At 41.4% G+C, this 16,330-nt stretch overlaps 1 protein-coding gene across 6 annotated transcripts in view; it reads right to left on the bottom strand.

Moving 5' to 3' along the window:
• ARHGAP32 (Rho GTPase activating protein 32) overlaps positions 1–16,330 on the bottom strand; it is a 472,553-nt gene that overhangs the window by 396,008 nt on the left and 60,215 nt on the right. For 2 of the 6 annotated variants that reach the window (XM_075909245.2, XM_075909247.2), the window contains exon 3: positions 10,309–10,353. The exons of the other annotated variants lie outside the window; for them this stretch is intronic. The gene's annotated coding sequence lies outside the window, so the exon portion shown is untranslated. The remainder of the gene's footprint in view (positions 1–10,308; positions 10,354–16,330) is intronic. 6 annotated transcript variants of the gene reach the window in all.

Genomic DNA, 16,330 nt, shown 5'->3' with positions numbered 1-16,330 from the left:
CTGAAAGACACAAAAGGTGGGTCTCCTGCTGCCAGTTGTTAGTCTAGTACTTTCTCTTCCTCATGCATGATTAAAGTTCAGGCATGCCCATGCGCATGCGCACCCCCCCACCCCACCCTCTCAGAATGAGCTCCAGAGATGGGGGGTCCTTTCACCATAAACAGAACCATAAGCCCTTTAGGGGTTCAATAGATGGGCTAAACAACAATCAGTCACCCAGCAAAGTAATCTGGTGACAGTACCATGAGCTAACGCCTGAAAGCACAAGATTTTTAAAAGGGACCCTCTACTCCAGCCTCATTTTGTGAAGGTGCAAACCACACTTACAGAAAATGTAAATGCTGGGATTACTGAGTGTGCCCAGAATCAGGTCCCTGGCCATTCAAGCGTTAAGATTTATACTTGCCATTACTGGCACACAATAGCAGATGATGGTATCGTGGGCACAAACAGAATTTGCAACAACAACAAAAAAGGGTGGAAGTGCTTTAAAAATATGGCCTGCAGCTATCACATTCCAGTGTACTACGGAACACCATATGTACACGTGTACAGCTCACGAAACTGTTCTAAAGTGTCTCTATAACGGTAAGCGAATTATGCGATTTCAAAATTCCAGGTGGAAGGTTTTATCCTTTATGAATTAATCTTTAATTTGCAACAGAAACATATATTCCTTGCAACACTTACTGCACAAGAGTGTACTGACAGCTCAGAAAGATGGAGGAAATAGATGGTTTTAACATCCTAGTGTTAAAATGATGGCATGGGGGGGTGAAATAAGCTGTTCAAATTCTCTCCGAAAACACTACTTCGTTGATTCATCCTATTGAAAGAAGCAGAAGTTATTCCATGTGTAGAGACACCCACATTCAAACCATGATTCACCAGGATATCTGGCTGCCAGCCAGTGCTGCAGTTCCAGTTACTATGACAATGTCAATACCTCAGTGGCCTACAATCTTACCCAACATGGTAGTAATTCAAAAATAAATAAATAAACCTACCAGCCCACCCACCCCGCACCTCCTGGGGAGGTCCATGTAAAAGAAATTCAAGGAAATGTTTCATCAAAAATCCTTGACAGAAAATGAAACACAGAGGAAACAACAACAAGATTTGCAATCAATTGAGGATGCTATTTTTAGAGCAGGACACCACCTGATCTCCTTGAATATCTGCTCTGCCAACCTAACAAATGTTAATTCTGTGCAATAACAGAAAGGACCCTCTTTTATAAATGCTTCTGGTACAAAGGAAAGGTTGCTACTCCTGCCTGAATATCTGTTTGCTGCTATGGATACAAAGCAGATCCATATAAAACCTGACCCAGCTACTAATCTAACAGTTTAAAACAGCTTCTAATCTAAATGGAGAATCCTGTTCACCACAAGAGGAAAATGCAGACACTCTGCTCACTTGGACAAAAATATATATAAGTGAATAATGGTCCTATTCTGGTATTCATGCTTGTTTGTTTATTTTTAATGCTCTCGTGGGTGATTTATCTGTACAGAAATAAAAGCAGAGAATCTTTTTAGGGTAATATTTTTAACTTGCTCAAACAATTAAAAACAATGAGATGGAGGTGAGGGGCAATTGGGTGGTTGGCAAGTGAACTTGATCCAACAAGCTACGTATGCCCTGATCCTGCTAAGAGAAGCATGCAAGCAGATCTCTGCACCCACTCTGAGTCCTGTGGACTGCAAGAGGCTTTGGGTGAGGTGCCGGGGTCTGTCTGTAGTGTCCTCTTTGCAGAGCCAGGTTCTAACTTTATACACTAGGGACCCAAACTTGTAGACACTTCCTGCTGAGCATAGTGCTTGTAGGATGAGGCTTAAACTCTGGACTGCAGAGTCACTGTCACTCATCAGTCTGTTTTTATCTGGGAATAGCATACAGCTTGCGGCTGTGCAGATCGTTAATTTTTTTTCCTGGTCTAGCACACTTTTAAGCTGTGAATGAACAAAGCATGCCAATAGAAAGATTAACAGATTGAAATGCTATTTAGGATTTGCTAGTGTATCTTCACTGCAAAAAGTGTTTAACTATTCTAATGCAAGCCAGTCCTATCAGTCTAGTTTTGCGAGGACAGATTTATCTTCGTGGCCTTGGATTTGTTAGAAAAGAAAAAACTATTTGTACTACATACTGTTCAATAGCCTTAATTTCCATTTTGCCTTTAGTCTTCAAAATTTAAAATTAAGTTCTATTAAACCAGTAACCAATTCCCAGTAATGGTAAATGATTTATTTGAAGTGTAACTGTTTCAGGATCTTTTTTTATTGTCATCTCTGTTCATTAAAAGAGACAGCGTGTAGATTACTGGTACTGTACAAGCCTCAACCAGTGTCACCCAATTGCCCCTCACATCTCTTTTTTTTTTTCAATTGCTTGTGAGCAAGTTAAAAATATTAACCTAAAAAGATTCTTTTGTATTTCTAGACTGATTTTATTCACAGTTCCAACTTGTTGACTCCCTGAACAGCTATTTGTTTATGACAACACACCTCAATGTTGCAAAGTCATTTGTTATACATCTCCATGATTAAATCTACTGTATTTGAACTCCTAACTCCACTTCAATTAACTTCAAACATTTTTCTACCATAAGTACCTTGCTCAAACATATGAAATCAATCTTCTATAGGGATGGGTTTTGGTTTTGTTACAAGAAGAAGTGGGCAAATCTTTAAAGAAAGTCTTGCACATCCCAGTTTGAAGAAACAGGTACCGGATAGTTATATTACTGAGCATAGGTTGGCTGAGGAGTAGGAAAAAGAAAGTCCGAGCTCATTTTGAAAGCACTGGACTAAGATTTAGAAGATGAGAGTTCAAATCCTAGCTCTGCTCAGACTTCCTTAGAAAAGCCATATTGTCTCCCGGTACCTCATTTTCTTATATGTAATACCGTCCTAAGTCTTGGATCCATGTGCTTAACTTCAAGCATGCAAGTAGTTCCACTGATGCCAGTGGGGCTACACGATGTTTAAACTGTTTTGCTGGAGCAGAATCTAAAAGTATATTTTTACAATTACATTCATCTTCCTCCTCCCCCCCCATGCAAACAAATCCTGGAAAAATTTCTCCCTAATGAAAATTGTTGCAATATTGGCATCAGCTAAAGGTAGGGAGAATACTTGTCCATTCTGATAACATACAGCCCTTATCCTTGCCTTTACATTTAAGTGGCTGTGGGTGATTGGAGACAGAAGAAGAAAGGCTCTAACTGCAACAGGGCAGGGCACTCTTACATGTACACATACAAAATTTAAATCATGCAAATTGACTATACACATTATTTTCAGTGACAGTAAACTTCATTTAGAAAAAAAAACTGTTCCACGGCATGTATGTTTCTATATTAACCACTAGACAATGCTGCCCAGCCAAATAAGGTCAGATTTACATTAGTTTCAGCTCCACTGGAAGTCCAGAATTAGTTGAGAGAAACAAGTTTGCCATGCATATAAAAGTTGAGGTAAAATCTGCCTGGGTGCAGACTGCTAGTACCTGGCCTATGCACCACTTAAGTACTGCTGCCCCAGGATGAATTTCATGTGAAGAGAGAAAAGGAAAAATGTTTTTCAGGAGGATATTACAGGAAAAAGGAAAAACAAAATGAGACACACTAAACGTTTAAGAAAAAGAACAGAAACAGATGGCAGATCAAAAGGCTCTATTTTACATCCCATTGAGGTTATCTGAGATTTGCATTTCACAAGCTGACAGCCTCTGGCAGTACTATATAGTGGATATATTTGATCAGCCTCTTTAAAACAATCTTTTTCCTAAGGCACGTTAGGGCTCATCTCCTCTACTTTTCTCCCCCTTAACTCCACATGTTTTATAACTGACGGATGTTGAAATATTGCCAGTATTATAATAATTGAGATTTAAAAAAAAAAAAAAAAAAAAAAAAACTTACATCCCCATACATTATCACCATCATCAAATAAAAAGGGAAAGAAAGACAATCCAGGGAATTACAAACCAGTCAGTTTAACCTGGTACCTGAAAAGATAATGGAGCAAATAATTAAGCAAACCATTTGCAAACTTCTAGACAATAATACAGTGGTAAGTAATATTTAGGATGGTTTTGTTAAAAACAGTGCATGGCAAACCAACCTGATAGTTTCCTTTCACAATGTAACAAGCCTTGTGGATAGAGAGGAAGTGGGAGATGTGGTATATCTTAACATCAGTAACGCTTTTGACAGTGTCCTTCTCATTAAAAAAAAAAAACTCGGGAGATGCAACATAGATGGAGCTACTATAAGGTGGATGCACAATTGGTTGGAAAATCATTCCCACAGAGTAGTTATCAATGGTTCACAATCATGCTGGAAGGGCAAACCAGGTTCTGCAGGGATCGGTTCTGGGTCTGGTTCTGTTCAATATTTCCATAAATGATTTAGACAATGGCATGAACAGTACACTTGTAAAGTGTGCAGATGATACCAAGTTGGGAGAGGTTGCAAGTGCGTTGGAGGATAGGATTAAGATTCAAAATGATCTGGACAATCTGGAGAAATGGTTTGAGGTAAATACGATGAAATTCAATAAGGACAAATGCACTCAACTTAGGAAGGAACAACTTAGGAAGGAACACCCATAGAAAATGGGACATGGCAGCCTACGAAGGAGTACTGTGAAATGGGATTTAGAGGTCATAAGGATCTTAGGTTAAATATGAGTCATCAGTGTAACACTGGCAAAAAAAAGCGAACAGTATTCTGGGATATATTAGCATAAGTGCCATAAGCAAGACTTGTGACGTAATTCTTGACCTCTACTCTGAGCTAATGAGTCCTGAACTGTATATGTAGTATTGTGTTCATTTCTGGGTACCACATTTAAGGTACAATGTGGAGAAATTGAAGAAAGTCCAAATCAGAGCAACAAAAATGATTAAAGGTATAGAAAACATTCTCTGTGAGGCAAGATTGGGGGGAAAAATGGGGTTTGTTTAGTCTGGAAAAGAAAAGACTGAGAGGGAACGTGGGAAATGTTTTCAAGTTCCTAAAAGGTTATTATAAGCAGGAGGGAGAAAAACTGTTCTCCTTAACCTCTGAGAATAGGACAAGAAACAATGGACTCAAATTGCAGCAAGGTAGGTTTAGGTTGGACATTAGGTAAAACTTCTTGTCATGGTGGTTAAGCACTGGAATAAATTGCCTAGAGGGGTTGAAAAATATCCATTAAGGGAGATTCTAAAGAGCAGGTTAGACAAACACCTGTCAGGGAAGGTTCAGATAATACTTTGTTCTGCCAGAGTGCAGGAGACTGAACTAGATGGCCTCTCAGGGTACGTCTAGACTACAGGCTTCTGTTGACAGAAGTTTTGTCGACAGATACTGTCAACAAAACTTCTGTCGACAAAGCGCGTCTAGACTACATTGAGTTCTGTCGACAAAGCAAGATGCTTTGTTGACATCGTAGTGTGGACGCAAAAGACAGTTTACATGCAATAACACCTTCTGTCGACAGAGTTTCTGTCGACAGAAGGCGTTATGCCTCGTAAAATGAGGTTTACCAGCGTCGACAGAACTCAGCGGTAGTGTGGACGCAGGTATAGTTTTGTCGACAAAAGTCCACTTTTGTTGACAAAACCCTGTAGTCTAGACACACCCTCAAGGTCCTTTCCAGTCCTATGACCCCATAATCACCATGATGTTCCCCTTATACCTCTGGCGTTTAGGTTGGCCACAATGCACCTCCACTCCTTACTGTTTCTGGCAAGTCTTTCAATGGTGCCCCACATGTGCCCCATACAGAATTTTTAGAATGGATCTTGCTCTACTGTTGATTAGAGGGCAATGCTGCATCACATGCAACTGGAAACAGGGCTCAACCCTATAAGTGGGACCAATGGCCTCACAAGTATGACTCACAGGAGTAAAACTTGTAGGATTGAGCCAGGCTAATGAAACAGTCTTACAGAAGTGAAGAAAGATGAAGTCACTAAGATCTTACAGAAATCAGGAATCTCAACAAAATAAATATCGATATCACAATAAGAAGCCAACACCAAATGGTTTTTTAAATGTAAAAAGTACGTGCTATGAATAGAATTAATCCTTTTGTGGAAAGTCGTAAGTGAATAACAACAAAATTTTTTTGAAGAAGTCACCCTGAAAATCTAGATAAATTAAAATAGAATAACATGTCCACAGTACTTTCCAGCATCCTATGGAATTCTACAGCCATGATAAAATTATCCATTAATTTGTACTGGACTTTCCCATGGCAATAATGCAACACCTTTTAGGCACAAAAGGCCCAATTACTTATTTTCCCCTTTACATGTCAGAGATTGAAAATATCACGGATACAAGGACTGAGCAATGATATTCCCTCCTAGATCATAGCCAATTAAATTAATAGCAGGACAATAGACAACATAAGAACATAAGAACGGCCGTACTGGGTCAGACCAAAGGTCCATCTAACCCAGTATCCTGTCTACCGACAGTGGCCAGCACCAGGTGCCCCAGAGAGGGTGGACCGAAGACAATGATCAAGCGATTTGTCTCCTGCCATCCCTCTCCAGCCTCTGACAAACAGAGGCCAAGGACACCATTTTATCCCCTGGCTAATAGCCTTTTATGGACCTAACCTCCATGAATTTATCCAGCTTCTCTTTAAACTCTATTATAGTCCTAGCCTTCACAGCCTCCTCTGGCAAGGAGTTCCACAGGTTGACAACACGCTGTGTGAAAAAGAACATCCTTTTATTAGTTTTAAACCTGCTACCCATTAAGGGATACCTTTAACATCCAGTATTTCATGAAACATCAGATCTATGCATGAACATCTCTCAATATTGGAAGCTAACAATCTCGTTTATTTTATCAGCTAATACCTCACTAGCTGCTACAGTTAGGGATTCATGTTTTACATTAGTTGAAATCTGGGATTCCGGGTTTTCAGATACAAAGCACTGAAGTCTAGAAGCACCCATGACAGTGATAACTACAAGTATATCAAAATCAGAGTAGTGGGAGATGAACCAAAATGGTATTCTATATTTGTGATTTTATAGCATCACATCCCACTATCTATAAGGCTAGAAACACTTTGGCTGGACCAGTACAAAATGCATACAAGACTAGTAACCTTTCCAAGGTCAGTGTCAGCGTTCAGAAGTTTTGATCCCAGTGTTTTCATCTCTTTCAACAGTAATAATGATTATGGGGATCAAGCATTTCCAGGCAACTGCTGAGTCCATCCATCAAACTCCATTCAGCCTGTAGTTATTTGCCAGGAACTTATGTATTCCCATTATTAATTACTCTTTTAGACCCAGTGTATGTGCAAGAACATATTCCATTTGACTTATACATGGTTTACACAGGAAGAATTCTTGTGCCTTATATAGCGTGAATGCTTCAGTAAGAACATCCCACCTTACTCCTTGTAGATAAGTAAGTATCCCCTGCCTGAGAAACAGAACTTCACAAAAGAGCTGGATAAAAAGGGTGCATTCCTAGTGATACTGTAAAATACATTTGAAGATTGTACAACGGGTCTACCTGAGCATTGGGAATCAGCAATCTCATCAGGTCTCTTAAAAGATGTAGGAACCATACCATTCTGCCTAGTGCATCAGCTTACAGCTACTCAAATGGGAATTTGCAAATATGTTCAAGCAGAAAAATATCTTTTCTATGTCCATCAAGCCTCATCTTTGTAGGACCTTCAAGATTTGTTGTCATGTGTTTATTTCAAGCAATCCCTTGGTAAAGGGAAATGCCTTTGTATGCAGACAGTAAGCAATGCCTGGACTATAGTATACAGAATTGCTTCTTTATAGCTTTCATCTTCTAATATTTAATGTCCGTGACATCAAAGGCCCAAAAATAACTGTATTCTCATTCAACAGAAAACAAATGCTTATTTAAAAGGCACTGGGAAGTCCACCCACATTTCATAAGGTTTGAATAGAATGTAAGTAATACTTACTTAGCATTGATTTTGTTGTGATTTTTTTCCCCTTTTGGAAATGCCAGGAAAAAAATAGCTTTTTGGAGGCTGAGTTTCAGGGGAGCACAGCAGCCAGAACTCCAAGTGAAGTCATGGGGGTTGTGGGTTCATAGCACCTCTGAAAATCAGGTACGTCACAAATCCAAAAAAATCAAAAGGGAGCCTTTTAAGATTTCTGCCATATTATATCTCATTTTGAACTTGCCCCTTTTGCTTCCCTCAACCTTCAAGTGATCAAAAAACATCTCACTCCCTTTCTCCTATCTCAAAGACAAGACCAAGCGTCCCTCTCAAAATAAAGGCTCTCCCCATCTTCTGAACACACCCATATTCCTGCCTTCAATGGCTGATTCATTCTCCCTGCCATATTACTCATTCCCACATGCACCAACCTGCATTGCAGACCTGGCCTCACTTACTGAGATTAATTCAGTTTCACAGATGGGGAACCTGAAGCACAGGGCCGTCATACAGAGTTCCAGTGGCAGATGTAGTAGTAGAATCTTGACTCCTAGGCTGGTGCCTTCCTAGTAATACCTCCCTCCTAACTTGTTCAAGGTGAAGCGTTACCGTCTCAGTCCTTCCAAAAGTATTTTGGTGCAGGAAATACTGTTTAGGTAATTGAAACCACAAAGGAATGGTACTGCTGACAAGTTCAGTAATCACTAGTTCACTGTAGGCTTCCAGGAGGCATTAAGCTTGCACCTAACTAAACTGCTTAAGAAAGAAAGTACAAAAACAGATTCTATTGAGTGTGCTAAATTAAGGATAGCTGTTAAGTTCCAATTTTCTGACCACTTTGATTCCCCCCCCCCCCCCCCCCCCCAACCTTTTCCTTAAAAGTTGTGTGCATAGACGACTATCGTCCATTTTCAGTTTTGGTAGAAAAAAACACTTTTCATTGCTGAGCCAGCAGGGACCAGAAAGACTGAAGTTGCAACATGCTGAACACCTAGAGGGATAGAGTGCCTCTTATCAACTGAGAGAGGTCCCTCTGGCTGATTAAGGAGCAGAATTCACAAGTTTCAAAGAAAATTACTACTCATAGAAGATAGTAGCTATGTTACAGACCCTCCAGGGATCAGGTGGCGAGGAGAGCATAAAGCCTGGGGAATTGAAGACAATCGCAGTGCTTCAAGAAGGACACAAAACTGCTCATTAACACACACAGATATTTTAATTTTGCTAGAGCAGCACAAACAACTGTAAACTATTGCAGTCACATGAAATGTGGGTCGTGAGGTTTGATTTCAGAAGTGGGTCAACAGCTATGCATCCTGTGACTTCTGACAAATCAAGAGTGGCAGATACAAGCTTCATTTGAGGATATCTTGTCTTCTAAATAATCCATAGCTGTCTGCCCTCCAGAGACTCTTGGGGAGGAGGCAAAATGGCCTTGGTCATTCAAGATTGACTGCTTATAGTTAGAGATATAAAGTCTCTCTTCTATACCCAGTGATCCTTGCTGAGCTAGTCAAGAACCCTCACCACTTGGCTACAGAATGTCCTTCAATATAAAGATGGCTTTAATATTCTCCTCACTACAGGTCTTTCCATCATCAGCTTCATTATCCGATCAAGAGGCCTGATCCAGAGTGCAAAGTCTCCTATCCACTTCTGATCAAAGAGAACAGCTGAGATATTAAAGAGGTTAGACTTATCCACACTAATTTTGCCTTCATGATTAAACTGAATTCCTGGAGGGTTACTAAGACTCATCTAAATCAACAGGCTTGTCTATACTACAAAGTTTAGTTAACAAAAAAACTATATTGACATGGAATAAAAGACAAAACAAAAATCACCAAAGGGTGTTAACACTTGCTTCCTTTGTCAACAGATCACGTCTCCCTTGGGGCATCATCATTGACAGCATGAGCAACACACTGTGGGCATCTTGGGACCATGCTAAATGTCCCACCATGCACTGCTTTCTGTCCCAGCCCTCCATTGGCTTCCAGCTCTCACTGGTTATACGACAAAATTTGATCATGTAGATGAGGCCAAAAGCAGATAGTTGGCTTGATCCTCTAATGGCAAAAGCTCCTCCATATTCAGGGAAATAAATGGATAGAGTGTCCGTTCTACAAAAGTTACTACATCTTTTATATAGTAAATAGCCTTGAATTAGTCTTCCCCATCCATATAATTAAAGCATCGTCATTTCACTGTGATATTCTAGGCCTCTTTTTTTAAAAAATAGTTAATTTCTCTAGGCTGTTTTTTTAATGCACAGAATTCTGCATGTTAAATCAAAACATTTTTATTCCAAATGCACAAAGCAACTCAAAGTCAATTAAAATTAACCCAATTTCCTTACCACAAAATAATTCCACGCTGGAAAAAAACCACCACACTTTTGGTCCTACAGGATAAAGCAGAAAAGAAAAATTCTGAGAAGAAAAACAAAAATAATTTCAACTCTAACTCTGTTTGCCAGCAATGTTCAAGGTCATCTTCTTAATGACACTTAGAGACAAAGATCATTCTGTCTTTATGAGGCAAATACTACTACTTATGGCTTTCACAGCACTGCTCATATTTAAAGTAACTTACAAACATGAATAAATATTCTGAGTACCTCTGTAAGTTACAGAAGTATTCTCATCATGCCTGTTTCACAGATGGGAAAACTGAAGCTCAGAAAGTTTAAGTAATTTGCCCTAGGCTACAACTGTTCAAATTGATAGGCCATACCTAGCACAACATATAGTCATTCTTTAGAATAAAAGACCCAATCCTGCAAAAGGCTAAGGATAAAGGGTTAAATCACTGGTCTCCAATCTCCTTACATCCAAGATCACTTTTTAAATGTCAGGGCAAGACAAGATCTACTCCAGTGGTCCCCAACGCGGTGCCCGCGGGCACCATGGCGCCCGCCAGGCCATTTCCGTGCGCCTGCCGAGTGATCGGGGCCGGCTCTGCCCCAGTATGGCCATTATGTTATTTTCTAATACTATTAATACTATTAATGCAGAGCCGCAGAGGGGTAGTTGCTGGGACCTGGCTTGAGTGCTTACAGTGCTAACCCTAACTGATTAATCATGTAGCAGATATTTTTTTTGTCAACTACACAATTAATGAATTCCACGATTCTTAACATCCCTAACCTAAAGCCCTCCCACTCTCTGCACCTTGCCCTCACTTCACTATGCTCACCCACCACCTCATTTTTGAGTGAATGTTTCAAAAGCTACCATATGATTAAGGGTATTGTCCGCACTGAAAAACAAAAAGTCACAAAGCCTCGGTCAAGTGATTTGTGCTCCTGGTGTTAATACTATACAGGCTGTCCCCAGGTTACATGGATCCGACTTACATCAGATCCCTACTTACAAACGGGGTGAGGCAACCCCGCACTAGCTGCTTCCCCCCAGCAGACCAGGGAGACACGAAGCTAGCGCCCCCCCTCTCCCCCCCCCCCCAGCAGACCAGGGAGACGCGAAGCGGCTTTTCTCAGCAGACACCTCAGCTTGAGAATAAAGGACTGAGGGAAGTGAGGTGTGGGAGAATAAAACTGAGCTCTGGAGAAATGTTTGGCTAGAGTTTCCCCTACAATATGTACCAGTTCCGACTTACATACAAATTCAACTTAAGAACAAACCTACAGTCCCTATCTTGTACGTAACCCGGGGACTGCCTGTACAGCTAATAACTGCTGATATTTGAACTCAATCTACCTACAAATGAAAAAACAGTCAGCAGCAGGTTTTAAAACGAACAGAAGGATTTCTTCAACAACACACCTCCTGTGAAACTCTGCCAGAGGATGTTGAGAAGGCCAAGACTATAACAGGGCTCAGAAAAAGAGCTAGATGAATTAACGGAGAATAGGTCCATCAATGGGTATTAGCCAGGATGGGCAGGAATGGTGTCTCTAGCCTCTATCTATCAGAAGCTGGGAATGGGCGACAGAGGATGGATCACTTGATGACGCCCTGTTCTGTTCATTCCCTCTGGGGCACCTGGCATTGGCCACTGTCTGAAGACAGGATGCTGGGCTAGATAACCGTTTTTCCTGGGCTAGATAACCGTTTTTCCAGCTTGGGTCACAGAACCACCAAGGTAAGCCCCCAGGGTAAGCCCCACCACTTTTTTTTATTTAACACATATGTAGCTGTGGAACTTTGAAGCTCCCATTGGCTACAATTCGTCGTTTCCAGCCAAGGGGAGCTGTAGGAAGTGTGGCTTACCCTGGCAGCCCCACAATCCAACTTTGAAAAAAAGCTGGGCTAGATGGGCTTTCGGTCTGACCCGGTATGGACAGTCTTATATTCTAAGCGGGAGTTCAGGGTTTGAAATGTGGAAAGGAAGGTGGCTCTGGGAACGTGTCTTAATTTTGGCTGTGGAATCTCAAATTTATGGTTCCTCTAGGTGACAGTCTGTCATGCTCTCCGCTCTAAACATAGCAGCCCATAATTGATTCAACACATGTTCATTAGTAAGGAAATACAGAAATCCCTCCCTACCCAGCTCTTCACTGGTGATTCATTCCCCAAGTATCACTGGTGGGTTTGTGAGCTCTTTCGCCTCCACTAGATTTACAACTACGCTCTGCATCTGTGCTGTTAAGCGTTAGTATGCAAGCACAATGTCTTTTCCCATCTGTTACCATAGCAGCCATGAAGTAGCATAACATGCCTGTAACAAAAGACTTTTATAGGTAGAAGACTAGGAGTTGTCAACAGCAATGACCTCAACCTCACAGCCACGGATATCCAGCAGATCAACAGCAATGAAATTCTGATTTTCAGAGAGTGCAAGGAGTTTTTTTGCAAGTCAAAAAATGCAGCTTCTTTCACAATTAACATAATGAATTGTGTGAATTTCAGATTTGCAAAAGAAACTTAACTCTTATACTGCTTACATTTTTCAAGGCTGAAGGGCTCTTCTGCAGCATGATATACAAACATACTTGCTACCCGTGCTTGAGAAATTCTTTTCTTCAAGCTCTACCTATCAACTTTCCCTTTCCTTTGTGAGTATGGGGGAGGGGAGAAAGATGTTTAACCAATTTCATTCTCAAGTGTTCACATCGTTTCACAGAATAATTATAAACAAACTCCTGTATGAAAAATAGGGAAAAGCACTTAGATTCAGAAACATTTATAAATGTGGGGACAATACCAATTTTAAGTGTAGAAGGCAGTTAAATTAAAATTTCACACTTTCCTATAAATAGTTCAAAATCCCCCAAAAAGGGTCACAACATGCATCCTGGGACATTATAATTATAACTATTCCAACTCAGTATGAATGACTGTTCATCCTCTGCTAGATAACTGAAAAAAAGGTCTACTACAGTCAACAGGAGCATTACAGCCAGAGACTGAAAATCCATAATTCCACCATATGCTTCATACAGAGAAAGCAGCAGCGAAAGCAAATGAGAAAAATTTGTTCTTAAAAAGCAAGGCCAATAAAAAGTTTAGGACAGAGGTTTCTGATCCCTATGAAGTATGTGCCATATGTAAATGATGGTGCAAATTTTCTAGAAATGTAGAATTGGTTATTTTGGGCAAAAATTACTGAAGTGAAGTAAGTAGATTTACAGGCCTTGAAAATTTAATGTCTGGGATAAAATAATAAATGGCAGGTGGAGTATATTAATACACCTATTTAAAAAACATCTTTTCTCTTTGGAGGCAAGGATCCTATATTATTTTTCTACTTGTTTTGCATGTTATTTACACCCCCAAACTAGGCTGAATACCACTTAAGCTTTCCAAAGATGGATAAATATTATTTCCATTTTGTAAAAGAAATTTGCCAAGGTTCAGACTAAGTTACTAAGCAGAACTACAAATATCCGCAGATACCCAGCCTTGTTTCCTATCCATGGCCTCACATTCTGTATGTATCCCATGTACCTCTACTCAAGGCTAGCAGTTAAATGTTTTTTAAAAGCCCTAAGTCCTAAGGCATTTATATTACTTTTTAAACCAAATTTATTATTAACCTCTTTCTGATCTTACTGGGCCACACAACAGCAGGCTGCATCTGGCCCACAGGCCATATTTTGCCCACCCCGATCTAGACTGTCCCTGACTGACATGTGTTTGCCTAAACTGTGCTTAAAAATCTTCAGAGATGGAGATTCCAAGTAGCCCTAGACAGTTTATTCCAGCGCTTATCTTCCCTCACGGGAAGTTTTTCCTAATGTCCAACCTAAAGCTCCCTCAACACAATTTAAACCAATTGCTTCTTGTCTATAATCAGAGATTAAGAAGTTTGGAGACCACTGCTGTAATCACAAGATCACCTTTTAAATTTAAGTGCAATGTAAGATCTACCTCAAACCCAAATACTCTTGCCTGGCTTCCTTCCCTCCCTTCTCTGAGGCCTTGTCCTGCTTGCTCTGTTGCCCTTCCCTCCCTGAACCTCATTCACTTTCACCAGCCTGGGGTGGGGGTGCAGGCTCTAAGTCTTAGGCATGTGGCAAATGCCCTATCCCCTTGGCCACCCCTGAGTCCACCCCACCCTGCCTTTAGGGGGTCCCTCAACCTGCCTTTCTAGGGCAGGAGCCAGGTCCATCCCTGGGGCAGCCAGTGTTGGCAGCCCAGCCATTGCATGAATGGTTGGAGGGGGCGGGATTGAGCCCACCAGCCTGTATTCCAGAGGAAGATGCTCATCCCGCTCCACACCCCTACCTTCAAGCCCACCCCCTCCACCCACCCTGGGACTGACCAGACACAGGTTGAGGGACCCTCTGAAGGTAGGGAGATGGGGTGAACTGGAGAATAGAGCAGTTGCCTGGGGAGCACAGAGTGGTGGGTTCAAGGCCTGCCCACCCTGGGAGCAGCTGGACAGTTGCCTCAAGGATGGAGCAGCAGAGCCAAGGCAATCCTACTCATGCCCTGGCCCCACACCACTCCCAAAAGCAGCTGGCATGTAGAGCAATGGCTCCATGTGCTGCCCCTCATCCACAGGCACTGACCCCACAGCCTCCACTGGCCACACCTCTCCATTATTGACCAATGGGAGCTGCAGGAGTGGTGTCTACAGGCAAGGATGGCACGTGGAGACCCCCCCTGCTCTGACTTACCCAGGAGCTGCAGGGACATGCCAGCCCCCTCCAGGAGCACAACCAACCAAAGGGATGACATGACAAACTCCAGGCATGACAGGCTAGGCATTTTAGTACTCAAAGAATTAAATTTAAGCATAAGAGAAATGAAAGTTAGGAAATGCACAGTCCAGACACAAACTAAAAAGAACCCACTTTGCAAGCAGTAAAAGTAGTAACAACCCCCCATGTACACGTTGGGTCAGGAGATGAGAGGGAAGGACAGTGTGTGTGTGTGAGAATGACAGATACACACACAATGTGAGAGAGTGACAGAAATTTGCATTGCCAAGCTCCCTCCATCCCCTTCCCTCTGTGTGGAGATGGGGTACAGCAGTGGGGGGAGGAGGGACACCCTGACATCAGCACTCCTCCTGCACACCAAGCAGGAGGCTTCTAAGGCAGAAGACAGGAACAGCATGACAATGGGGGAGGGACAAATGAAGTCCCAGCACTTGATAGCTTCCTGGCCAGACTAGTCAGGATCACCTGACAGAGGCTCCAAGATCTACCAGTAGATCCCAGTCTACTGGTTGGTGACCACTGGATTAAGGAGAATAATTTTCCTCCATCCTCAGTGTAAACAACATTTTAGGTACTTGAAAACAGTTATGTCCCCTCTCAGTTCTCCCTTTTTCCAGACTAAATAAACCCAGTTCTTTTCAATCTTCCCTCACAGGACATGCTTTCTAGATCATTTTTGTTGTTATCATCTGGACTTTTACCAATTTCCCAACATCTTTCCTGAAATGTGGCATCCAGAAATGAACACAATCTCCAGTTGAGGCCTAATCAGAATGGAGAGGAATACAAGAATGATTTCTGCTAATGCATCCCAGAATGATGTTTGCCTTTTTTGCCTCACTCCTACATAGTAGAGAAAAAGTCACCTGGTCTCCTGAACACAATTATTCTCCAGTTATTTCAATTTTTGAACAAAGAATATCTTGCCAAGTTTGCGTGCCTATAGCAGATTACAAATTCATCAGAATCATCACATTATGCAGAATTGACAACTATATATGCACTAAATATTTATGTCCACGTGGTATTCTTTACAGTGAAAGCTAATGACCTTTACATCACAGTAAAAGGCTAAATTCTTCCCAAAAATACACAGGACTAGAGCCTTAGCTGGTATTAATAGATATAACTCGACTAAAGTCCACAGAGCTACAATGATTTATCCTAGGTGGGCTCTGGCCCATGAACTTTGCCATCACTAATTTGGCTACTACTGTAGGCTGGGAATACAATTGTGCCTCTACACCCTTTT

The sequence above is a fragment of the Pelodiscus sinensis genome, chromosome 25 (assembly GCF_052426305.1).
Source record: "Pelodiscus sinensis isolate ZL-2025 chromosome 25, ASM5242630v1, whole genome shotgun sequence".
NCBI lineage: Eukaryota > Metazoa > Chordata > Testudines > Trionychidae > Pelodiscus > Pelodiscus sinensis.
The sequence above is the reverse complement of the archived record's forward strand: the minus strand, read 5'-3'. Positions and strand labels throughout refer to the sequence as shown.